A 26,470-nucleotide genomic window follows, 5' to 3' on the forward strand; every position below is an offset into this window, starting at 1 on the left:
CATGCTTGACTTGTGTTATTACTGCGAACAACTGCACCAGACAAATGTTTCCTCCATCGCTCCTTCTCTTATGAAAACAGGAGTGAGGGAGAAAAGAAGACTATAATCTCATGGGAACACTTTTCTTTTGCACTCTGTGGTTAAAAACCAGCACACTAATGATGCAGGCACACATGCAAAGAGGCACAAAGCTGTGGTAGCTCATACATGAGAAGACACAGAAATATACCCCCAGCCCCACACACACAAAACACAATACACTTCACAAAACGGTACGCTAACAAATCTTTCTTTTCAAAGAGTATTTCAGGGTAGCGTTCAGCATGTCTGCCTTGCTTTCAAACTCATTTAAAGTTTGTTGTTAGCTGAGGAGCTAGATATGCATAGTACATATGGTCTGACATTAAAGTAATCCATTCTAAAATTGAATTTTAATGTGTCAGCCTTATTATTGTCTTGGACAGTTCCATCTAGATTTTGAGACATGAACAAATTGTTTCTCAAGTTAGAAGTCAGAACTCTGAAGCTCTAGTTGTCATAATATTTTGGAGACAGACAACTCATTGCATTAGCCATTTTTACCACACATTACATTAACAAGAAAAATGATCATAGCCAAGAACATTATACAATCAAACCATCTGCTGATAAAGAGGATGTTGAGACATTTGACATAAACAACCTTTTGTAAGCTCTTCAGAAAGACAAGAAAAAGTGCAGAGAAGTCTGACTATGATTTCTGCAGGAAGGGAGATGAGAAAATAGAAGGAGAGATATGGAGCAGAGACAGTGTCTCTCCAGGGAAAACCAAGAATCCATTTTTACAATAAAAAAGATCCTTGGAAAACAACAGAGAGAAAAACATACATATCCAAAGGTTATGTCCCAATTCTCCCAAATATGCTCCATACTGGAAAATTTTAATCATGATTTACCAACACAGTTTCAAGCTGAGCGTCATGCCAATAAAGGCACTGACAAGTAATACAGAAAGGAAGTGGGATTTTCAGACAAGTCAGTGTGTGGGGGTGGCATGGGCTGGTGAAAAAAACAAAAACAAAAAAAACTGTTTTGAGAAGGTCTCATTGTTCTGAGGGGTGTGATACATATAAACAACATAAAATGACCATATAACATTTAGTAAGAACAGCCTCTGTGTAGCCCCATATTTGGGGTATAACATAAAACACCTTATTAATTATCATCGTATTTAATTGGGTCTTTAGCCGTTTTGCCATTGTGACTCTTTCTGGCATAAGCTACTTGAAAATTGATGCAAAGTTGGGAGATTAGATAATTATCATCCTCTCTTTGGTGGATAATTCATCAACTTTAGGCGGCGAGAAGAAGGGAGAAGAAGAAGGACTCACAATGAGAAAACAGTCTTCAGAGAGGTGGCTGAAGCATGGAAAAAGGAAACAGAACAGGAGGTGGTACAGAGGGGATTTAGGGAGAAGTATATGGAGGAAGGGGTGAGGGAAGACGAGGGAGGTGAGAGGGGTCAGACAGCGGGAGGAAGCTAATGTCTTTATTTCCTGGTGAGGTGGGACCTTGCATTTACCCCTGAGGTCAGTGGTCATAGACAGGGTCACTGGGGGTGCTGAGATGGGGGGTATCTCAATACAGAAGAAGAGAAACAATATCTATATAACAAAAAGAAGTGGGGGGAACAAGAACAAGAGACAGAGTAATGGGAGAAAGAGGAAGAGAAAGAAGAGGGAGACCTAGTTTCAGTCAGGAGGGGAATGTGCAAAGGTGGAAAGGTTGAGAGAGGCTGAGGAGGTGAGACTACTCAAGGGAGAGAGGAGGTCACACACACACACACACACACACACACACACACACACACACACACACACAAGACATGAAATTGTATCTACACTATGACTGCAGTGCTGGTTTGTCTTGTCTGATGCTTTGCTTGTATACAGTAAATACTTATCTGCATTCAACTGCACACTGTCTGTGTATTTTCTCTATGTAAGTGGAAGTGCAACTGTTTATGTGTGAATGTGTATTTCCTTCTCTCTAGAGGCCCCGCCAACGCAGCTGACAGATAAATACAAACTGATTCAACGTATGACTCTTTCTCCAGAGTATTGTTAGCAGTTATCCTCTTGAACTGCTTGACTTACTGCATTTTATTGATGTAAATTGCGTTTGTCAAACACCATACAATAAATATCCAGTCTCCACTAGTCTCTGCGGCTTACTGGCTTTTATTCCAACATGTAACTGCATTACCAGCAATCACATGAATTAACTTTGACAAACGTGGTGAGATATAACACAGATTGAATGTCTGTCTTTATTGTTCCTCGAGGGTATTGTTGTTGCATTTAGTCCTATTTAACCACGCAGCGTTTTCTATTACCACTTTTATACTATTGAACAATTACGTAAATGCCATCAGTCAAATATTTTATCAATTGATAATTTGACATTTTTGTTGCTTTCTTTTACCATCATTGTTTGATGCCTATTTGTGGAAGTGGTGGTATATGTGTGTGTGTGTGTGTGTGTATATACGTGCGCACGCATGAGTGTGTGTGTACAGTGGTCTCTTCCAGCTAATTAATGACAGCTTTGAAAGTAGGACTCTCCAACATAGATATCTCTCTCTCTCTCTCTCTCTCTCTCTCTCTCTCTCTGACACACGCACGCACGCACACGCACACACACACTAAACAAATAAACTGAGATATAAAGTATGTAGGCTGACAGCTGCAGTATAAACACATTGAAAAACAAGAACTTACACATTTACACTGTGCATGCAACTTAGGCATACACTCCATCACATTATTTCCCAGATGAGCATGTGTCATTTTAGTTATATAACTAATATAAATTCAAGCATGAGTTCCAACTTTCAGCTTCTGCCTATAGAGCCTCATGATTTTACAAGGATCATTTTGAGTTTCCCTTTAAATGTTATTGGGTTGTGATGTGTAAAAATAAGTGTTTGTGTGTGTGTGTATATATCTCTGTGTGAGTATGTGCAGAAACAATGGTGTATTTCGGTCAGTGATATGATTCATGAAAATGGCACGCTGACTGGAGTCACACTGAGAAAGAACAGCCTGTTCTCCAAGAATACCTCATCTGACTAATATCATAGCAGGAGGACACACACACACAAACACACATATGTACACACACAAACACACATTCATATTTCATTTAATGCATGATTTGCCTCTAAAATATATTATACGATAATAAATTGAATAATGTTTATAGTTTTCTTTACCATTTGAAGTCATATTTCTTTCTCTTCCCAGCATTTCTGTTTGGCATAGACATGTACATGTCAGTGACAGAATGTGACCTCCTACTATAAATAACATGCACAGCCTCAGTTCACTTTTAGACCCTCTATTGCTGTCCAGATCTAGTTATTCCTGTCTTACCTCTGGATGACTGATGCAGCAGGTTAAAAATATCCCTTTACCTTTCTAAGGTCAGGAAAAAACCTACAATGGCACCTTGTCAATAAACACAACCTCCTCATTAATTTGGGGAACAGCAGACTGAATGTGGCAAGTGTGCACCAGAACTTGTAATTCCTACAAAGCAGTGGTCAATATGGTTGAGTGAAAAAGCCAATGTGAAACTTTCAGATGCAGTTCTTCTTAGTCATTGTTGACTGTATACACATGCATGGTCTTTGTAAATTCTGGCTGAGATGAATATTCTGAAAAGTCACATAATCATTCTCAAACTACAGAGAGAATAATTTTATTCACAATTCATATTGAATAGATATTGTTTTTGGTAATGAGTGTGATTGCCGGTCATTTTGAGAGCTACTGTTTAAAATAAAATATCTTCTGGAACATGAAGCTTGATTGACAAGAGTCTTAGCCTATCACCAAGCTTCAAAATGTTCCTTTGCAAACATTTGTGGTGCCATCAAAGATGTTTTCTCCACATTTTCCTCAATGGTTCCTTCCCATTTCGAGAGGGACTGCACTGTATAAGTGGGTGACTCAGCAGATTATCATGGTGGTTTTAGCCAACTGATAAACCATATTTAGGTCCAATTGTAGAGTTTTTCTTCATGGTGTCATCTGTACCAAAGGGTGACTCAGCACACTATAAATATGGCTGGTTTGAGTTTTCCTTTAGACCTGTATTTCTGTCTTGTTCTGGAGTTATTCTTGTTCTTGGTCTCAGTATTGGACATCTGTATGACAGAATGTGATTCAGTCAGCTATAAATATGAATGGCCTTTCTGCTCGGCCAGTCGCACGGATTAGCAACTCTTCCTGCTTTTCCACTGGGCTCAAAACACACTGCAGCACGCCCTCTCTCTCTCTCACTCACACACACTCACACACTCACACACACACACACACACACACACACACACACACACACACACACACACACACACACACACATCCACACACACACACACACACACACACACACACACACACACACACACACACACACACACACACACACTACAAATAGCCCTCACACACTCTTTTCATGGCCTGTCTTTAACATACCAAAAACACAGCAATTTACTTTCTCTATTCTCTCCCTGTTTCTATGTTTCTAAGTTTCTGTAGCCTGTGTCTCTTTCTATAAACTGTTTCTGTAAACTGTTCTCGACTGGCGAGGGACTTTGACTAGACTTTGAAGGTGCCAAAAAGTGCACATTGGCAAACAGCAAACACAAGTAAATTTCGTCTGTAAATGGTAAAGTCCACTGCATCCTAAGAGAGAGGGGAAAATAACTCTGTATGACCTGCTCTCGTGCTGCTGTACCAGTAAATTGTGGTTTATTTGGTTTGAAGCACAAGATGACATGTACGGTTGTAAATGTATTTCGCCAAAATAATCTTAAATCTAAGTCGTCTTTCAAGCTTTTTACTGTGCTTTCAATCACATCTTAAGTATGGAACTTTGATCCCGTAATAACAGGTGGTTGAATTTGGGGTGGAGATTTTAACCCCAGACTTTGTTCAAAGATTCACTTTGGTGTTGTGTGTGAATGGCCTTGTAGAATCTTTCCTGGCTGTCCTCTGCTTTATCTATGACTTGGCTAAAGTTTGGCTGTACATGCAGTGTGTTTACATGCACTTCAGTAACTAGGTTACTGCAAATCCATGTATACATGCAGCAGACCAGCTGTGTGCCTGGGTTGGAGCCGCCTGACAGTGAGAAAGTGACAAGCAGGCAGCTTGACGAGGGAGCTGCTCCTCACAGTGTCACTACTCTCGACTACTTTGCGTTAGTTTCAGTTTTAGTGGGATATAAGGCAGACTTATTTTAAATAAAAGGACGAATTGCTCCTTATAATGATCTCTCGTTTTATCCAGCCACTTCACTCAGCTACTTTCCCTGTCTGCAGTATTTTGTCATGCACATGCAGAGTTCTGAAATCTGATTAGAAACATTGTTTCCCTTATACAAAGAAATCAGCATTCTGCATGACATATATACCTGAGGATATCTTTTTTCTCTAATCTCCTATCCCGATAATGGAAACCAGGTTTCTCGTTTACATGACATGACAATCAGCTTATTTGAGAAAGCGTAGTTACCTTGTTAACCTGGTGACTTAAGTGCATGCAAACGTTTTCATGGACCATCAGGTTGCCACAGGGCAATGTGTCTCATTTCCCTTCACCGATTAGTAGGTTGGCAACATGTTGAACTTTCGACATATGATTTTTAGGTGTAGGGAACATTTAAATAGATCTGGTGACTGATCATACAGAACTAAATGAAGGGACTGACTGTCAGATGGTCAACAAATATGCACTGATTGGTGGAAAAATTATTAATTGACTGAATGAAGATCTAAGAGGTATTCTGTGTTTTTACAAAGGTAGTCTGTTGGTCCTGTGAGCCACTAGTTGACTGCAAAGGGAAGGAAAAAAGCCCTGAGACCAAGACAGGATTGTTGTGCTTTGTATACTAATGTTGAAGCTCATAGAAGCCATCTTTCTGCTGTAACTACTTTATCTACTACATGGCTCCCAATTGATACTTACACAGCTGTACAAAAACTGAAACCCACATGTATTTTTATGAGCAGCTTCACACCAGACAAAACACAAACAAATCTGATGTATTGTACTAAGTGTAATAAAAGATGAGTGTCTGTGTAACTTGTTTTCAGGAGAATTAACCTGAAATTTGTCAGAACAGAATCAGATTAGATGAATTTTAATTTATGACAACACATAACTTGAATAGTAATCGATGAGCACAGCATTGGTCATATCATAACATTATTATTACCACCTATGGAAACAGCTGTTTGTGTTGTGGAAACATTAATGGAAAAAGGCCTGACCCTTGTTAGTATCACCATGCTGTCTCCTGTGAGTGTCACCATTAGAGACAGAGTTGATAGAAAGGGCACCAGCTTGTGAAATCTCATTCAGTACATCTGAGATGGCTAACAGATCTGTGATAATGTTGTAACATATTGTTAAAGGTTGATGGAAAGTATGAATTATAGTGACAGAATAAACTGCAATATATAGTTCACAATACAGAAGATGATGTATTACTGGACTCATGAACAAAATATGCCTGAAATGCAACAATTTCTGAGTTTTGTGTTTGGTCACTATGGACATTATTGAATATCATGCTTTAATGTTAGACTTATATAATGAGCATTTCAATTTGTCATCCAGGCTTGATGACCTCAATAACTTAATGCCCATTCTACCTATACCTTTGACTGCAGATATGTACTTGACACTGGTACTTATATGTTAATACACGTAATTGGTGGGTATGATCTGGTTTCAGTGAAAATACTAAGGCTGGTACATGATACTCATCGAAGCAGAAAAGCCACAAGCGTCTGTCAGTGCTTTGAATTACCACGCACACACACACGCACGCACACGCACACACACGCGCACGCACACACACACACACACACACACACACACACACACACACACACACACACACACACACACACACACACACACACACAACACAGTCATGTACAGGCATACACCAGACAGACACTTTGGTTTCTGTGACCAAGAGACATTTAAAAGGGAGTCTGATTAAATTAAGCCAGTCATGTCTTCTTATCACTGGATTGAAGGTATCAATATATTTGTATTCACTGGTGTTATTAATAGTGCCCAAGAGGCAACCAGAGACTGTAGAGTGGGGTGACAAACAAATCCTTTGGCTATTAATAGAAGGAGATGGAAAAATTACAGTCAACAAGCAGAGAGAGAGATAATGAGTGAGGAAAATCCTGACACTAACACTAAGGGTCAAGAACAAGACGCAGGTGGAAAAGTGGGTGAGAGCCATTAATCAATATTTTCATATGTTGTTATATAAAAAAAAATGAAACTCATACTGACGGCTCAAAACAAAACATAACAGAGAAAACGACACAAATTACTGAAAACATTACTGAATTGCAGCACCCACTCACTGTAAACCTCTAAATTAGTTTAGTTCATTTATTTATTTGATAGAAACAATGCAATTTAACATAGTTTCAAAACAGGGTAAGAAACTAAGGAATCTAAATGCAAAAGTACTATTGGGGCCTGTCTTGTCAGTTTCGGGCATCAACCCTGTTGGTACTTGAATATGTGGTAAGTCTGCCAGACAATCATTTACAAGGAACCAATTGAGGAATCAAACTAGGTTAACTATAATATCTATACCACTTTCTGAAGAACTGAGGCAAAGCTATACCTTTACACCTGTCTGGTTGTTTGGCATTGTAAAGCTCTGCTTAGAGTTGTCCCCAAAACTCAGTACTTGCATTTGAATGTAAAATGTTCTGATAACCTGTAAGAGTAATAAGCAAATTTACAAGGACAAAAACATCTTTTAATATTTTTTGGTGCTGATGATATTTAGGTGAGGGAATGTTCTGGAGTTAAATGTTAAAGTTGAGTTGAGTTTCGCCCTGATGGTGAGAAATATTTTGGTGGCAAATCACAGAAGAACCTGAGATTATCAAACAGCTAAAACTAGGGCATACTGTACACACACACAAACACATACACCTCAGAGCATGCGGGTAGTTTGTAGAACTACCATTTCTGTTTTCATCAAATGGTTGGTGGTCTGGTAGTCTGTGTCATCAAAATCAACTGTGACACAGTAGAGTACAAACAGCCCCCCCCCCCTCCTAACTTCTAGCCATCCTGAGACCTCTAACCTGTGCACTTTACGCCTGCATTTAGCTACATCTGGCTTACTAAGCCTAATGCTGAGGAGGCAAACGTCAGCTCTGCTGGAAGTGCTCAGTCACAACTGGAGCAACAAGCACCATTCTTTGTCATGGCTCCCTTTAAATATGATAATGATGATAATGAGTGTATTTACATGCAAACCAGTTCTTGATTATCATTCAGGAAAAGTGTACATCCAGTAACATCATCAACTGGGACATTAACACATGGATGGACCTAACTCTATTTTTCTCTGCTGTTTCTCCCCGCCATGATGCTGACAATTTGGTAATGGAGTGGAGAATACTAATCATCTTCACAAGAGCCAAAGCTTCACAAAGACAAAATAATGTTCCTTTTGAACAAAAACTTGCAGCCTCTTTGTCATGTATGTTAGGTCAATATTAAAACATATGTGTTGTGTCATGTACACAAAGATCATAGAAAGAGTTTGAGGTGGTGATGTCTGCAAAAATTGGCTGATTAACCATATGAGATGCTTGCTTTTTCCATCAGACTTTTAAAACTATGTTTATCATCAAACATTTTCTTTAAAAAATTACTTTGGTGTAGCAGATATATATGTGAGAGCATTATCTCACTTCTGGCAATATATTAACACCTAACCAGTATCAAATAGGCAAATTTCCTGCGTTCCTGCTGTAGCTTGGCTGGCCTGTGTGTGTGCGTGTGCGTGTGCATGTGCGTGTGTGTATGTGTGTGTGTGTGTGTGTGTGTGTGTGTGGCATGCAAGGGGAGTTGGTAAAAGCCATGTTATGCTCATTTTCTTCCTAAGAGTGCCCCAGACATTAAGTTTTGCTACTCTTGGCTATGGTCGCGTAGGTCCACTTGCCCTACAGGGATTTATATATCCCTTTAGGAAAACAAGGTCAGTTTTGACTAACTCTGTAGATTGTGCCAAGCACCATCTGGGGAAAAATAAAGTAAAATAAACTGCAGTGGAGGCCCATTACCATTACATAACTGGATGTGTCACCTGTGTGGCTGCATAGCTTGTCTATGGCAAAGATATACACCCCAGCAGTTTCTACTTGGCAAGGCTCTACTTTTACTGGACAACAGAAATGCTTTAATTTTCTAGATAGTTATGCATATTTCAGTACTCTAGAATAAGAATATTCACATAGCTAGTGCAGAGTGGAAAGAGGGAGCAAGAAATAGAATTAAAAGGGAGAGAGGGAATTACAATCTAAAAGAAAGTAGAAGTGAACAAAACCTTAAGAAATACTTGGCTGCTAATACTAAGTTAAAATGCTAATAATTTTAAATAGCGTTGATAGTTGAGTTAAGATCCGATGTAAGTATGTATATTAAGTTAATCATTAACTGCTGTAACAAACAAAATTAATATTTAAGACTGATGATTTACAAAAAAAATAATGATAGTACCTAATAGAGCCACAGAATGCAAATAGATAAATGGTTCTATTCTCTAAGTGAGCATTCTTGCGCGGTTGTGATTCAGTTCTGGTTGCTTTCAATAACGTAACTCTAAAATGGACAAGGTTAGCGTGCAAAAAACTCAAAAAGTGCTATAGATTTGCCTTGGGACGGCATTAATAAACAGCAGTGCCCCAGAAATTACTGGTTATAATTACGAAAACATGATCAAAATTATGTGCTATTCTTTCGGCCAAAGAGATGATCGTGATGCAGAAGGAAGAATCTATTTGTGTTAATTCTATGAGTAACACCAGGCAATGTCCTATCTATCTTTAGTAATTCCATGAATACAGCGCTGAGGGGCAAAACATGCTGTCCTCCTGCTAATGAAGCTTTCAGCCCTGCACCACAACCACACAATGACAGCTGGCAGGGGAGGGGCAGGAACTACACGCCATGAAATAAGAGGGGGTAAAAATTGATTAGCAATTTTCATTTGCGCTAAGCTAAACAAAAGAAGGCTGCTGCCCTACTCTGCATATCATCATGGGGTGGGAGAGGAGGAGGGTGGGTGGTGTTGATGGTGTTGTGGTGGGATGGGAAGTGATCTTTCAGAGCTCAAGGCATCTATTGTTTAGTTAGAGAGGATGTGGGTGTGAGGGGCAAAGAGGGATTCGGGATGGGGAGACAAGAGGACTAGGGATGAGGAAGACAGTGACAAGAGGGGAGGCAGGAAGGAAAGGAAAGGGCAGAAAATAAGGGAGAGGACTGAGAGAAGAATGAGAGGGACCAGGAGGCAGGTGGGAGAGAAGGTAGCGGGGTTAAAGAGACTAAAAGAGAGGGGTGGGAGAACTGGAGCACAGAGATACAAGGAGGGAATCACTGAGGGACAGAGTGATGGGAAAAATGAAGGACAGGGTTAAAAGAATGGGATTAGTGATGTAAGAGATGAAATAAGGGAAGAAGAAGAGAGAGGGAAGGAGAAGGCTGAGGAAAATATAGTGACAAGCAGAGACCAAAAGCAAAAGAAAAGATAGGGTTAAAAAAATACATTTACTTTTATTTCATCAGTTTATTTGGCAGGACAATGCACAATCAATGCAGTACACTGTCCCAGATGTAATTTAAACATATATTCACATCTGTGGTCTTGGGTTGGGGGCTGCTGGTGATGTGCAATTGGTAGATGAGGTAAAAAATGTTGAGGGAAAAAAGTAATAGGGTGGGGAAAATCTGGAAGGGCAGAGGGAAAAAAAACAGTGGGGGAAAGAGGGAGTGTGGTCTCCAAGAGTTCATGACCAATTCTGAAAATTAAAACTGGACCAGGACGGAGCCACAACGCTCTTTGAAAAACAAAAGCAAAGTGGCAGGGGAAAAAAAAACCCACCATCACTTTTAAGTTATTGAAGCCATTGAATACAGAGGCTCTGACAATAGAGAAATTTGCCAACACTGAGAAAAAAAAAACTGCAGTACGTGTGCAGTACTGTGGCCAAGCCATGTTGTTGTATGGGCAGTTTTCTTGAAGGGTTTTTTGGCATGACCAGGATGCATGATGGCTTATTAACAGTGACACTAATGCACCTCTGCGTGTGTGTGTGTGTGTGTGTTTGTGTGTGTGACGCACACACATGCTGACGCACACACATACACACAGTAATAAATGCAAAAACGGCGAGAAAAATAGCAGCTGGTAAGTGAGTGAGAGGGGAAAAAAATCAACAACTTTTAACCAAAACACTGTACACAACTCTAAATTTAATTTTCTGCAAGATTAAGCACAATAATGACTAGCTTTATAAAAACCCATAACTAATGGCTTCCAATGAGCCAATCTATAGGCATTGATCTGCTCAGTATCTCATAGACTTGCAGTGCAAAGCCCATAAATAAAGGAGGGAAGGGGCGGAAGGAGAAAGACAAAAAGAGGATAGAGGAGCACTATATTGGAAAAAGATGAAAATGGAAGAGGGGAGAAGAGAAGAAGTGGGTGGTGAGAGACACAGGTGAGGAGAAAAGGGGAGGGTGAGGATGGAAGGAGAAGGACAAGAGGGAAATGAGGGGAGGAAAGTACAGAAAAAATATGTTTCTGTTCCTTAGAATACATCGCTATTTACCCTATGTAACAAAACACATAGAATGTTTGACCTACAGCGTCTGAAAGCCCCTTTCACCAGATCTCTCTCACGTTGAAACTGGGGGTTGCATTGGACATTTTTTGTAACTTTTTGACCAGAAATCTGACACACTATGCAGTGATTGGCCAACTGTATGGAGCTGAATGTTATTTTTGATGTGTAAGAAGTCAAAGATTGTCAAAAAACGGTGCATTGATATCCCCACTTGAATAATGATCACATCTCCCATCTCTGAATGAACAGCTATTTAAACACTTTTGCACTCCAACAATACATCGTACATGTTTTGAACATACCCCAAGGTATTCTCAATTTGACAGTTTACAAAAAGCTCAGTAGTAAATACGGTGTAACGGTGTAAACAGGGGCACTAGACAAACACAATACTACACAGATCATTGCGATATGTCACTATTCTTTAAGATTATAGACTATTATCTACATAGTGGTTGCAATAATCCTGTAATAACAGTGGTATCTTTGTGTGTAGAAAGCAGAAAGACCCAACAAAAAACAGTTGGAGTTAAAACAATACGTCACAATAAAAATCATCATTATATTTTTTAGAGGTTATTAGGGCAATTAGCTATCTAGTGGTATTCTATGTTCCTAATCCTACACTTGACAGCTTTTTAGAAGCTCACTGACTAAGAACTAAAGGTGGCATGTGAGTAGGAGGAGGAGGATGGAGTGAAATGAAACAATCCTCTGCTGAAAAAGCACAGAAGCTTAAATCCGGAGAGGACTGCTTGCGTTAATCCCCATGGATTAAGCTTCTAAATACTCCTATTCAAGCCAATTAATTCATGCATATATCTGTCTCCGGCTCTTTTCATGTCATTTAAGATGATGGAGGACGACTTCCTGGGAAATCAGGAGGAGGGTGGATATGTATCTACATTAATGCACACAGGGCTTTCTCTTCAGGACCGTGCAGCTACATACATCCTGATGTGACACACACACACACACACACACACACACACACACACACACACACTCACACACTACAATGCAGAGATATACATTAATGTTTTAATGGGGAAACGATGGAGGGAGGATGAGGAATGTGAGGGGCCTCCAAAAGTTGACTGACGTATTCTGACAGCTGAATACTAATCATGAGATCAACCTCTGGCTAAATCTACAGGATCTCACTGGGGCTTCTGGCTGGGAGAAGCATAAAAATGATTAGCAGTAAATACAGAAGGCTTAGAGAGAACAGAGACACCAGTGGACAGACTCAACCACTTGAAACAAAGGGATGAGAGGAAGAAGAAACTGAGGATGAGGAAGTGGACATTGGACAACCACAGTGACCTGAAATTATGTTAATGAATGGAAGGAAGACGGGGAAAAGAAAGTCTTTCATGTTAGACGCAGATACTGCATAGTAAATTAATTTAAAAAAAGGACAGAGACATTGTTTCAGTTTACCTCATCATCAGTAGCAAGCACTGTAAACCCAAAGCCTGAAAGCAGCAATGACTCTATCCTTTTTAAGAATAACTCTACTCTGATATGTTTTCAGTTTCTCCCGGTATAGCAGAGTACAGGACTAATAAAAACACGAAGGTTACAGAAAGAAAGAAAGAACGAAAGAAAGAAAGGTATTTTTATGTGGTATGGTATGATGGTATTTTCCCCCGTTAATTCATTTCCTGTTTGCAGTGATGTCACTAATAACATGCTGTCCCTCATGACATCATCAGTTCCTGAAGTGGACTGCAGTCTGTAGTGTTTGAGAAGCCTGAGGTCTCTGGTTACCAATCCCTCTGTGTTTGTGTGTTTGTGTGCGTGTGTGTGTGTGTGTGTGTGTGTGTGTGTGTGTGTGTGTGTGTGTGTGTGTGTGTGTGTGTGTGTGTGTGTGTACAAGCAGGCTGGCAGGCAGCAACCGCTGCATAGAGTATTAATAGGAACTCACATCACTCCGAAAGGCTTCCAGTTAAATAAAAACTCACATCAGGCCTGAGTCTATAATCAGATTGCAATCGCCACACAATATCTAAGGTTCGAGGGTAATGATATACAGTAATCTGATTACCAATATAGTAAATAAAGTAACCTCAGACTTAGAGAAACAATTTTAAAACCTGTAATTCTCTACACAGAGTACACAACACTGAGATGTGTGACACAGCAAACAAAACTGGTAAAGCTCGCAGCTCACACTACGTCAGTGTAAAGACTCAGCTACCGGGGCTGAGCCACAAATAGTTACACCACCAAACAAACAGGTAGCAACATGACATTAATTAAGATGTGTCAATGGCTTCCCACTGGCAGCAGATATTATTGCTGGTGGGAACCGCTGTGAGTTTGTGGACTACTTCCCAAACCTGCACCACCATTGGCTGCAGAATCAGCACTGGTTAGCCTTGGAGTGTCGACCCAAAAAAGCTGTACGATATCAAATTGAGCCACTGGTCATTCTCTGGCGTCTCTAACCCCAACACAGTGGTCATCATAAAAAAATAAAAAATTAAAAAATTAAAAAAAAAGATTAAGTAACAAATCAGTAATCCCTCTGAGGAAATTCATGTTCTGCACTGGATCCATGTTACATATTTAGGAGCAGTTGGCAGTGATCATGATGCACTGCCCAGAGACCAAATCCATATCTGAAGTCAGTGGCAGGAGTGTTACATGTCTCAGAGGAAACTGATGCAAACACAGACAGAACATATAAACTCCACAAAGGAAGACCCCAGTCTTTGCCTAGTTCAAACCCAGGACTTTCTTACAGGTGACTACAAGAGTCAGGTGCAAACCACTGTGCCAGTGCTTGACCTCATGCTAAACATAGTTACCAGAACTTATAAAAAATACCACTAAGAGATTATTTATTAAATAATAACAAATGACAACCCCATTTTAAGTTTTAAAATCCTATCATGTAACACACAAAATTCATCCTTACCAAGTCCTTTTGTCAACATCAAAATATCATATTATACTACATTTGTATCAAATTTGAGAATAGCAGGATTTCAAGGCACTGTTAGATCTCTGACATATTAAAACTTAACAAAAAGAAACAAAGACTATTTTGATCATTATTAATAATCATTATTCATTCCTACTACAAGCTTATAAACTAATTTAATTACTTTAATTTATTGCAAGTCATTTCTGTATTGGTCATTTAACCAGAAAGTCAGCCATGAGTTGATAGCACTGCTCCTCTTACCTGATATTCTTCTACTCAGGTAACTGCTGTAAGGTGTGCTCAGTCCTCAGATACTGTAATAGGGTAAAATGAAAATTATTGTTGCTGGTAAACTCTTTTGACAGATTTATACTGCAACAAGTTAAAAGAATGGGACACACATGGCAGGACACAGTACAAGACTGACCAGCAACATTTCACAAGTGTAGATCTGAACACCTTTTAAGAATACTGATATGAACGTCAAATATCACGTTCTCAATCCTTAAACTTTGCATCTCTCTTACTCTGAGTCCCAGGCTCTGTCTCTCCTTATCTGCCCATTCTCTCTTTCCTTTAACAGTCACTCTGACTTTCTGTCACTCTGATCTGACATCAGTCTCTCTGATTGGCCGACCCAGCTCGTGCACTAACCAGTGACACGCTTTAATTATTGAGCGGCTGACCTCAATTGGTTGGCTGGAGCTGCCTAAAACACACTGTGGCACACACAAACACACTGCATGCACACACAGACACAGACATGTGCACACCATGCTCACACACTCACAATCTCACTACATATTGCACACTTACATGCTCACCCTGGGGACAGTTTCTAAAGTCTAAATATATACTGTGGACAACATTCACTCTGTCTGTTACTCCTCTCACTTCATTGATGCTAAGAGCACATTAGTTATGATAAGAAGCATGCTGAAAAAACACATGTATACCATGTACTGTTCTATAACATACTGTGCAATAATACACACAAATCATACATTCATTTAATGTAAGATATATTTTCTAAGGTTTGTCATTCACTAAACATATACGTTTGTGGAATGAATTTCAGGCCACTAACCTACTTATAGTAGTCTAGCTTAAATTGCAGCCAGGTACCTGTGAAGACTAATATAAAGAGTGTTAGAGGCTTTGGATTGCAATTTCATAAACCTAAGTTCCCTTTTCATTTTGTTTGCTTGTATTTTGCCATAGAAGAAGTTTGTCAAAGTTAAATTTCAAAATACTTTTGTGAAACGGTTTGTTTCAAGTGTACCCTACAATATAACTAGAGATTCTTAATTAAAGAAACCTACTGTGCCACAGTCCCATTGTTTAAGAAATGAGGAACAGGCATCGAGAATAAACAAATTGTTACCACTCAGACTCTCAGTTTAGTGGTTCAAATAAATGCCTGAAGACCAGATATTCAAACACATTACTGTAGAATAATTAAGGCCATTTTCCTTATGATAATATGTTTTAAAGTAAATAATTAAGTTCATGTAGAAATACATGTATATATGGATAATGGATAATCAATTTATGGGGGGTTTAATATTACTTTTGCTGTGTGTGGTATATACTTGCTGTCATATTAAACTTGTGAATGAAACTCTAATAACATAAAGAAAAAAAATGGTATTAAATTAATAATTCATGCTGACAGACAGCAGCTCATAAGGTCTGTCAAATTTAATATTAATGGTTATTGCCTTTCATTTGACAGTAATATACTGTATATATAGTCTTACAAGGGTTTCCTTTAAAGGTAAAAGGAGTTAAAATAATCTACATTATTTACGATACAACACTGATGTTGATTGGAAAGAATGAATCCTGTGATATGTCTTTAATAACTGATCCTGCAAGAAAGAAATTATATACATTCTTTGGTATGCTATCTATGCACTTACTATGCTATAATGTAATATCTAAATATATCACAGAGAGTATGATCTCTGTCACACTTGTCTCCCTACAAATGATCAAACACAGTAGGCGATACTGGACATGTGATATCCACGTTGCTTCATAAGACATGATGCAACCAGGGCATTTTTAGATTAGGGTGTGATGGTATCCTACCTGGAGTATTCAATGCATTTCCACTGGTTGCGCTTCACAGTAAATGTGAGAGGAGGGAGCATTATACCTGCCTGCCAACCTCATAATGTCTGAAGTGTTTGGCAATATATTAAAATGAAACATGTCTTTAGTAATGACATTCATCTTGAGAATGCCTTTGGAAACATGAGTGACATGTTGACTCTCATTATATTTTGATGAGTGTAACCCAACTGGGCTCCACGGCATGCTGTGTGGCTTGTGGCCTATGATTAGTTACAAATAGTTCAATGGGTCACACCATTTGGCTCTGATCCCGAGACCTCACAGGGTTTGAACATACATCCCCCAAACCACAAGCCCACTTCAAGTACAGTAGATGAATTCAAATAAGTTTGGCAGGTAGCCAGTATTTTCCAAAGTATTTATTAGTCTTTAAACCTGGAGGATACTGGGGTTGGATAATCAGTTAATAATCAGGCTTCTTATCAGTTTATAAAGTCTTATTGCCTTTCACCTTTCTTTCATACTCAAAACAATACTAATACAATAGTGTAGATTTATGTTGTATTTGGCCTTAATTACAGTACAGATTTTAATGTTGACTTACCATGGACTTTTTCTGTATCCTCCTAAGACCCGAACTCTTGCATGGCGTGCATTTTTAATTTCTCTTTGCTATTTAGGCTGATTGGGACCTGAGAAAAATGATGTCCACATATGAGGACATTAGTTTTAAATTTCGATTACTGAGTGGCAGTATAATATCCTCATATGTGGTCACCAAGCCCTTGTTGAGAAAAAGTTAGTATTGTGGTCTAGAGAACCCCAAATGTGAGGTCCACATATGTGGACACCAGGTCCTAGGAGGGTATAGTTACAGGTGGTTTTGGTGCTACTGAATCTCAGACAGATTGTATATTCAAAAGTATTCATTTATTTTACTATTGCCCCTTAAAAAGAACAGTTCAAACCTTTAATGTTGCAGATTTCATGATGAAAATAGACCAGATATGAATGCATGCTATCATAGCACAAACAAATACACACATATACATATGGGTGCAGTCAAACAGGGCTCTCAACATGGAGCTTCATGCATGCATGCGTGTGTGTCTATGAAGTTTGGCACTGTGTTTCTTTGGTCCATACGGCGTTTTGTATTTGCCATAATCCCCTGTCAGCAACACTTAGGCAGGCAGACAATAGCAGAGAAGATCAGCAGCCAAACCCCCTTCACTGTGAACTTGGCAGGTCAGCATGTGAGCAGCAGGTTACACACACACAGACACACACACACATGCACACACGCACACAAACAAACAAAACAAACAAAAAAACAAACAAACAATCAACATTACTGTACATGTAAAATCATGCAAAACACAGACACACACAGACACACACACAAAGAAAACACACGTGTCCCGCTGAGATGCACGTTACTCACACCGTCTCCCGGCTCTCTTCAAAGAGTTGTGGTGCAGTTCTCAAGGACACGGCTGCCTGACATCTCCTCTCTTTCTCTCTTTCACTCTGACATGCTCTCTCTGCCTCTCTCTCACTCTCTCATTTGCTTCTCGGTTGCAGGACGCTGCCACAACAGATGCAAGTGTGTCGCTGCCTTTCTCCTCTTCTCTTTATTCCTTCCTTCTCCCTCTCTCCCCCCTTCTCTCGGTCTGCAGCTGAGAGGCAGAGCTCATTCTCTAAGCCATGAAGCAGGGCTTCTCTCTTTTTTCAAGTGCTGGGTAGTATGAGAATGAGGAAGCGAGAGAAAGAGGAAGGGAGGGAGAAAGAGGAGAGGAAGGAGTGCTGGGCGAACTGACCAAACTAATGTGCCACTCCAGGACACCAGTGATCTGCAGACAGTCAGCCAGAGCCCTACTGCAGGAAAAACTAACAGCTTTTCTGTAAAGCAGCAGCAGCAGAAACTATAGATGCATCACATGCTTTATCCTGGCCAAGAAGAGACAGATGGACAGAAACCAAAAAATATAGAAGACATGGGTAGAAAGCTGTCATACTAGGGAAAAGACAAAACATGAGACTGATTATATATAACAATTGGAAAATGTTGGAAAACATATGTGGGGTTTCAGTCTGAGCAAAATATACAATGTAAAATATATTCTGTACTGAAAAATCAGAAGATATAAGACAGTCAAAAACAACATGGATGTAAGAGAGAGAAGAGAAGAGAAGAGAAGAGAAGAGAAGAGAAGTATCTCAACAAGAGAGGAGAAGTGGAGGAGAGGGTGGAAAAGAGGAAGTCTAAGTATTCCCCAAAGCCTTGCTGTCTTTTCTGAAAAATGGTCCCTACAGGCACAATCCAGAAAGAGGTAACACAAACAAACACAGAGAGCAGAAACAAACATCTATTTATGGAGGAGGGGGGTCCAGTTTCCCAACAATATTTGCTAGCAGCTTTTCTGACAGTGTTAGCAATTCAGCAGTTTAAGAGCAACAACTATGTTTAAGAGAGGAGAGGAGAGGAGAGGAGAGGAGAGGAGAGGACAAACAAGTTGTAGCTCAGTCAAATCCAGTGGCCCGTAAAATGAGTGACATGAGTTTTAATAGTGTTGCATCAACACATGGACCAATGCAGAGCAAAGTGTTAATCACTGACGACAACAGCAGCAACTCAGTAACACTATTTTGGAAAGTAGAACTTTCCATGTTTTTTTTTTTTTATTCTTTTGCTGAGAATACTACTTCAAGTGTTTATTGAGTCTATGGTATAATTAAGGTATAATGTTGCTTGGCAGTATTTGCTAAATAGTTGATGAAAACAAACGTTGATCTTTAAAAAAAGAGAAATTGGTTGTGTTGTGACCATTAATTATTTAAAAAAAAAAAAAAAAATTGGCTTGTAACAGTCACAATCATGTTGTTCATTCTGTTTCCCAAAAAATCATAACAGGAAATCTTACTGGTATTTCTGACTGAGAATGTCATGAGTCTGTGCAGCCACTCAGGGCAAAAGAAAAGCCATGTTACTAATGCACTGAAAAAGAAGCAGCAATTGATTTGCTATGGAAATGCACCACATCAGCAGGAGCTTATCACACGTGGGATCAATCAGGCTAGTTTTAGTTAAACAGAGACTACCACACTGGATGTTTTTGTCACACTGTCTATAAAACATAAAATATGTTGCTCAACTCATCTCCAGCTTTATTCACACAGCGTTTTTGGCTATCATTCATCAAGCTGTTGTCCAAGGTCATTTCTGCCCACCTTATTTATAGCTTATCAATCAAATAGCAGATGAAAACATGTTGTGAACATGGACAGCTTCATCTTGTTGAGTATTGTTTGATTTTGACTCACATATTACCAAATAATAGTTACTAGTAATTTACTTAAATATAATTTTAGGTGCTAAACCTCTTGGAACGTTTGCTAATTCTAAAAGAAACTTTTTTTATTTCCAGGAGAACATTTGCTCTATGAGTGTAAATATTTAATTCAACTGAGATCATTGTCTTATATTTTACACCTCTCAGGTCAGTATGGAGTAAATTTTAGAAACAAGCAACCTACAACAAATCTCAGTTTTTCATTACTGGATGTGTGTATATATGCCTCAACATACACATTAGAAGAGGTAGCAAATCAATCAATGATCCTATATTATTTCTTCAGAGACAGTAAAGGTGTACAGAACACACCTTTGTCACCGTTGTACCAAAATTTAGAATCTTATCCTTATACCACTTTACGTACATCTTTCATGGCAGAAATTAGACTTCAGCATTTGTAATATATTGAATACATATTTTGGGTCTGATTGTAGTGTAAATGGGTAAGCAGAAAAAATGACTGGCCCGAGAGGTGGGCCCATGACATAACAGGAGATGAGAAACAGAAAAAAAGAAGCAGGAAGAATAGGTGAAAGAAAGGACGAGGACATGGAGGAAGATGATAAAAGCAGGGACAGAGAGGAGAGGAAGGGAAAGAGGGTGGAGGGCAAGGACAGGGGTGAAGGGTGTAACTCACTCCTGTCCCCATCACCAGCGCCCAGTCCTAATTTACCCAGAACAATCAATCAGATCAGGAGGCAGACACTGATAGAGGACTACCATGCAACAGGATCCACCACGTACACACACACTGAGAGAGATGGAGGACTTGCATGCAACAGGATCTATTCACACACACATACTTTTATGCTGACTAGAGAGAAAAAGTTTGAAGCTCATATCTGTAGCCTTTGCACTGACTTCTACAAACTAGGCTGTACTGTGTACCAAAGTCACCATGGCTCTGTAGGGTCACAACAGGAGGTCAGGGCCCATGAGACATTGTGAGCACAGAGGGAACAGAACAGGAGTGAGAGAGGAAGAGGATGAGGGAGAAAAGAGAGGAACAATGGCAAACAATAGGAAAAGAGAGAGAGATAAAAGAGCACAGTGCAAAAAACAGAGGACAGAAACGGCAATGTACAAGAGGACAAAGTGATCGCGCCCCGCCATGCTCTCAGAGAAAGATGAATGCACCAACACGAAAGAGGAAGAATAAAAGAGCAAGAAAAACAGTGTCAGACTGATGCCAGCGCAGGTACAGTCGACAGTGGTACTGTAAAGCAAACACACAGATGAGAGGAGCAGGGAGATCAGTGTGAACACAGAAGTTTGTTCCTCTTCAAGAGCTCCTGGCCCTCTATCTGTCCCCCGGGTCGGCACTTTAGTGTAAGCTCAACACACACAGGTATACATTTCTTTTTTTGGGGGATGGGGGTGGGGAGGGGTGGGTTTATGTTGTCATACATAGTTTGAAGTTTTTGAAAATGCTCTTCTAGGATCCTGATAAGTTTCTGACTGACTGGAACTCTTTTGTGCCCTCTTGGCATTGTATGTCTTATCTTTACATCCTGCTACTAATATAATGTAGTTGCCTTGAGAATATATTTCTACAGCGACCGACATAATGAATCTCAACCCCATAAAATCGAGTTGATTGAATTTATGACTAATTTATTTGACTTAAGACTAATTGAAGCGATGCTTTATTTATCGTGTAAATTATCCCAAAGCGCCTCTCTGTTTGTGTGTGTGCATGATAGAAACAGACAGAGGAAGAGAGTGAGAGTGAGAGAGAGGACATGTGAGATCTACACAATTTATTCTAAAGGATGACACATTTAATTTAGGCCCTGCAAAAGAAATTAAAAAGCATAGCTGTTATTAATGAAGATGGAGCATAATGAGGGTAGGCTAAACAATGACACACACACACACACAGACACACACACACACACACACACACACACAGGCCATTTCCAGGAGATGTTTTCCTCACGCTGACCACAACTTTAAAATAAAAACCACATTTTCCTCAAAGTATTGTGGTGTATGACTTAAATGCAGACTGGTAATTGCAGGTTGCATGATCATTTTAGCTGCTAAATGACAATCAACATGAATGGAAAACTTGTAGTGCTCATGTTTTCAGATTCACTCCAACAGTCTTCTCATCAGTTCCAGTTGACATTCATATGTGTAGCATAGATTTCCTTCCTTTCATTTTAAGAGTGCTCATCTGCCAAACACACAAATTGTGCACTCTGAGTAACTTATGTCTGCACTGTCAAATTTCTTCAAGCACAAAGGACCTTTACAGATCACATCCTGCAAGATTTAAAATGTGTTCAGTGCATGAAGGAAGTTTAAATTCAGAGGAATACAAAATTAAAGTTAAACCTGATGTCACAAGGTTTCTGTGTGGTAGGGATGCAAGCTTCAAAGTCATCTTTCCCTCCTGCACTGTTGAAGTCATTGAGATTGTAAATTGACTGAACAGAAAAACAGGCGGTGGTCTTAGTGCTCCCTTAATTTTGTTACAGGTTTGCCAATCTCATGCCATTAAATGTATAGCCTCCATAGTACTTCTATTGATTAACAAATGACAATGGCGTCAATGTGTCGCAATGTGCACTTGAGGTCAGGGACTTATTGCCTTATTTCAACTCCTTCTTTTCCCTCTCTCTCTCTCCATCTCTCTTTCTCTAACTTCCACTCTCATCCATTCCCCCTTTCTATCTTTCCTTCACAGTCTTCCCTCCCTCCCTCTAAATAGATATTGAAGTTTTCTATTTAAGGCAGATGCTGTTTAACTTCCTTGGGGTGGGAAGTGAAAGGCAGGCAGAGGGCCATCCATCTCGCTATCCACCTGCTGACATCTTTAAACGCTATCGACACCCACTGCCAGCATTAACATGCAAAACCGCACCGCACGTTTGATTTCATTAGCTCATTGTGCACAGGGTTTTCTCTTGCCCTGTCAGTGGGATTCTGGCTGCAATTATTGTACTGGATGCAGAATTGGCAAATTTTCCAGCTTGTCAGAGAAATGTCATTTTTGCACTGCACTACTCTGAACGTGAAGTTTTTACAGCTCTTAGTATACATCTAATATACAGTGTCCTTTATGGCCTTACCTAGTGGTGTCTTTAGTCTCATTAGTTTTATTAGTATTAAGGGCGCCACATCACTAGTGGCCACTGTAGAAACCAACATAAGAGATGTGTTGAAGTATAATTAGTGACAGAAAGCCAAATGACAATTAAAAAGCAAACCAATTAGTAAGCATTAAGTAGCATGATTTTACCAAACGACGACCATAAAGCCAAACATGTTACTCAACCTGAGGATGCAAAAATGAAAAGACCGACCACTTTGGATAAATGCTTGGGAGGCAAGGGTCTACTTAGTGAGATGAGTAATGCACTCTAAAGTACATAAAAATGTTTAAAAAAAAAAAAAAAAAGTAGAATCATCGTCAGTATATCAAACTGGTAGCATGCTGGTATTGACAGACAGGCCTCCACGACTCTGAACAGGGGGACAAGTTTAGACAACATCAGCTAACAGCAACATAACTTATTGGAAGCCCCAAGACTTAGTTCTGCATACAGTGTTGTTCAGCCATCTTACTTCGTCTGCGAGCTAACATTATGTCACATTAGTGTACTGCAGTTTGACAGGCCTACACTGGTCAACCACAGCAGCATATTTTGGAATTAAACATTTGGTAGAGTGTAAAAGCATAGCTGCATCATGCCAGAAAAAAAAGCCTAGGTAGAGAAAAAAGCAGAAGGAAGTAAGTTGCTACAACGACAACAAATAAAATAACACAAATAAACCCTCACTTCACTATATTTAGTCCCTGTTTGTTTAAAGTTTGTCAGAATAATCTACGTGTGGACATTAACCTCAAGTTCATGTAACTTCTTCTTTTACAGGATAACTGCTACTGTGCTCTTAGCCAACTATTTCCTTTGTTCTGAGAGAAAACCAACATCTTAGACATTCTCACAATATGATACATTGTAATTGGTACTCTGCCTTTGTAAAAAATATTGCATTTTTTCAGGATATGTATCTAAATATATTATTCTATCTGTAGTTTAGCGAAATAATAATTACCCCACAAAGCCTAAGGAAGTATTGGTGAGTGCCATAGAAATACTGTATGTTTTACACCATCAACTATTATTCTACAAAGAGAACCTTAGCACTGCCCTCTTGTAGAAGAAAACAACTTTGGGCGGTGACATCCATATTAAGATCAGTTTAAGAAAAAGAATCTGGGGATTTTTAGATGAAAATTGGGAACCAGAAAGAGCATTAACTATGATTTTATTTTTTGTATATGATCTTTTGTGAAATGGTGGATAGTTCTAAACATCAGTGAGCATTTTTGTTTTAGTGAAGCATGTATCAAGTTTCCTTTTATTTTTAAATGAGACTGTATTTCTGCTGTTTACATATCCTAACTGAGGTTAAAAAAAACAAAACAAAAAAATGCCTCTGTAATTATCTGCATCTTTCTCTGACTCTCTTGCTCTCCCTCTCTGTCTCTGTTTCACTCGAATACAAACACACACACACACACACACACACACACAGGCGCCTCTACACGGAGAAAGACCCTGTAGGCTAGGAAGTGGAGTACTGTATCTTTGCTGCCACCTAATGCAGATATCACACGCCGTCTCCCAGCACCAGTAGGCTTTACTCCTACTTTGTCTCCAGCTCAGCCTTCAGATTTTTTAATCCTGTCATGTGAGGTTTCAAACACACTCACAGGTCCCAAGCTCTTCAGCACTGCGGCAGGCCTTCGGTGGCTTGGGATTTTGTTTTCCAGGGATAGCAGTGTGTGAAGCGTTTGTGATATGCTAATTTAATCATTTTTGTCCACTCCTCCCTTTCCTTCTTTCCCTTTTGCACCTATCAATCTAATCACTTCATCGGGATTCCTGGAGCAGGTGGAGTGAAAGGGGGGTGGATAGGGGGGGACAGACTGAAACAAACAGATAGAGGAAAAGAGAGAGAGAGAGAGAGAGAGAGAGAGAGAGAGAGAGAGAGAGAGAGAGAGAGAGAGAGAGAGAGAGAAGTGTCTCTGGCTGTGCAAACACCACAACAGCAGCCTTTTCATCTATGAGCGCATGCAGCCTCCATCCAACCATCCCACAACCCCCCCACACGCTCACTCACACACACCTCCCGAATGCTTTTAATTTTAGTGATGGTTCACTTTAATTATTATGAAAATTAAATCAAATGTAATCGGCGGATTAATGCGACCGATGAGATAATTCAGCCGCATGGTGATGAGAGCAGGGTGGATCGTCTATAAATCTCCACCAAAATGAGGAGGCAGGCAGGAGGCACCCAGCTCCACAAGCAGTGGGCTGTAAAGTCAGGTTAGCCTCTTATCTTATTTACACATCAGTGTTTTGCCATTTTACATATGCAGAAATATTTTTGATGCAAATTAGCAAGAACTATGATGTTGGTAATTTAGTTAGTCTACCTCAATATTTGTCAAAGTAAAAGGAAAGATGCACAGATGCAAAATGGATATGACTTTCCTTTTGTCTTGAGCACTCTCAGTGAAAAATGTGAACATATTACATTACATTATACATATTAGTTTCAAATTCAATCCATATCGACACCATTGACAGTTTGTCGAGGGCAGGTAACATTGTAAACTGTGAATAAACCACATATAAATTTAATTTCTGATTTGCAGATACAACAGTGAGGTAGAAAGAAAGGTATGCCTGTTTCTTTCTCTAGAGACCTACTGGTCTTGAATATTTTGTTGCTGTGTGATTAAGGATACTTCCCTCCCTCAGGTTACCATTCAAATTTAGCTCAAATTTTAACCAAATATTCAGAACATCTGCAAAAGAATATGTTAATTAATGTGCAGTCCCAGCCACTACTGTTATGCATAGATTAGGTATTGTGTGCATCATGATAAACAGTTGGTGGACTAATAACAGTCTCAATAACAGTCAAGTGCCATTAAACATTGCAGAAGAGAGGGGCACAATGACATGATGCAAGTAAAAGATTACCAGTTAAACCTGAAATGGTCGAAAACCATGTTGAAAACCTGAAGAAAATATGGCATTTACATCGTTTTGTGTATTAATTTTAGAAATGTTTCATCTGCCACTATAGTTTCTTCATGGACATGGACATCATGGACTGGACAAGCTGGTCAAAAAGGCTGGGTCTGTGCTTGGCAGGAGTCTGGACTTACTCAGGACTGTTGTGGAAAGATGCATGCAATGTAAGATGGAGGCCATCCTGGACCATCCTCTCCACAACATTCTGGCAGCACAGAGAAGCAGCTACAGCAGCAAATGTCTCATCTCACTGCGCTGCAGAACAGAGAGGTTCAGGAGATCCTTTGTTCCCACTGCCATCAGGCTA

General features: G+C 39.5%; 1 protein-coding gene across 4 annotated transcripts in view; it reads right to left on the minus strand.

Moving 5' to 3' along the window:
* Positions 1-18,472, minus strand: part of esrrga (estrogen-related receptor gamma a) — a 145,244-nt gene extending 126,772 nt beyond the window's left edge. For 3 of the 4 annotated variants that reach the window (XM_056373859.1, XM_056373848.1, XM_056373839.1), the window contains exons 1-2: positions 18,192-18,472; positions 14,928-14,980 (exon numbers count right to left, since the gene is read on the minus strand). The gene's annotated coding sequence lies outside the window, so the exon portion shown is untranslated. Of the gene's footprint in view, positions 1-14,927; positions 14,981-15,093; positions 15,161-18,191 lie in introns of those variants that run through there. The other variant, XM_056373872.1, reaches the window with a different exon arrangement.
* Positions 18,473-26,470: the final 7,998 nt, after the last annotated feature.

Source organism: Seriola aureovittata, chromosome 1 (assembly GCF_021018895.1).
Source record: "Seriola aureovittata isolate HTS-2021-v1 ecotype China chromosome 1, ASM2101889v1, whole genome shotgun sequence".
Classification (NCBI taxonomy): domain Eukaryota; kingdom Metazoa; phylum Chordata; class Actinopteri; order Carangiformes; family Carangidae; genus Seriola; species Seriola aureovittata.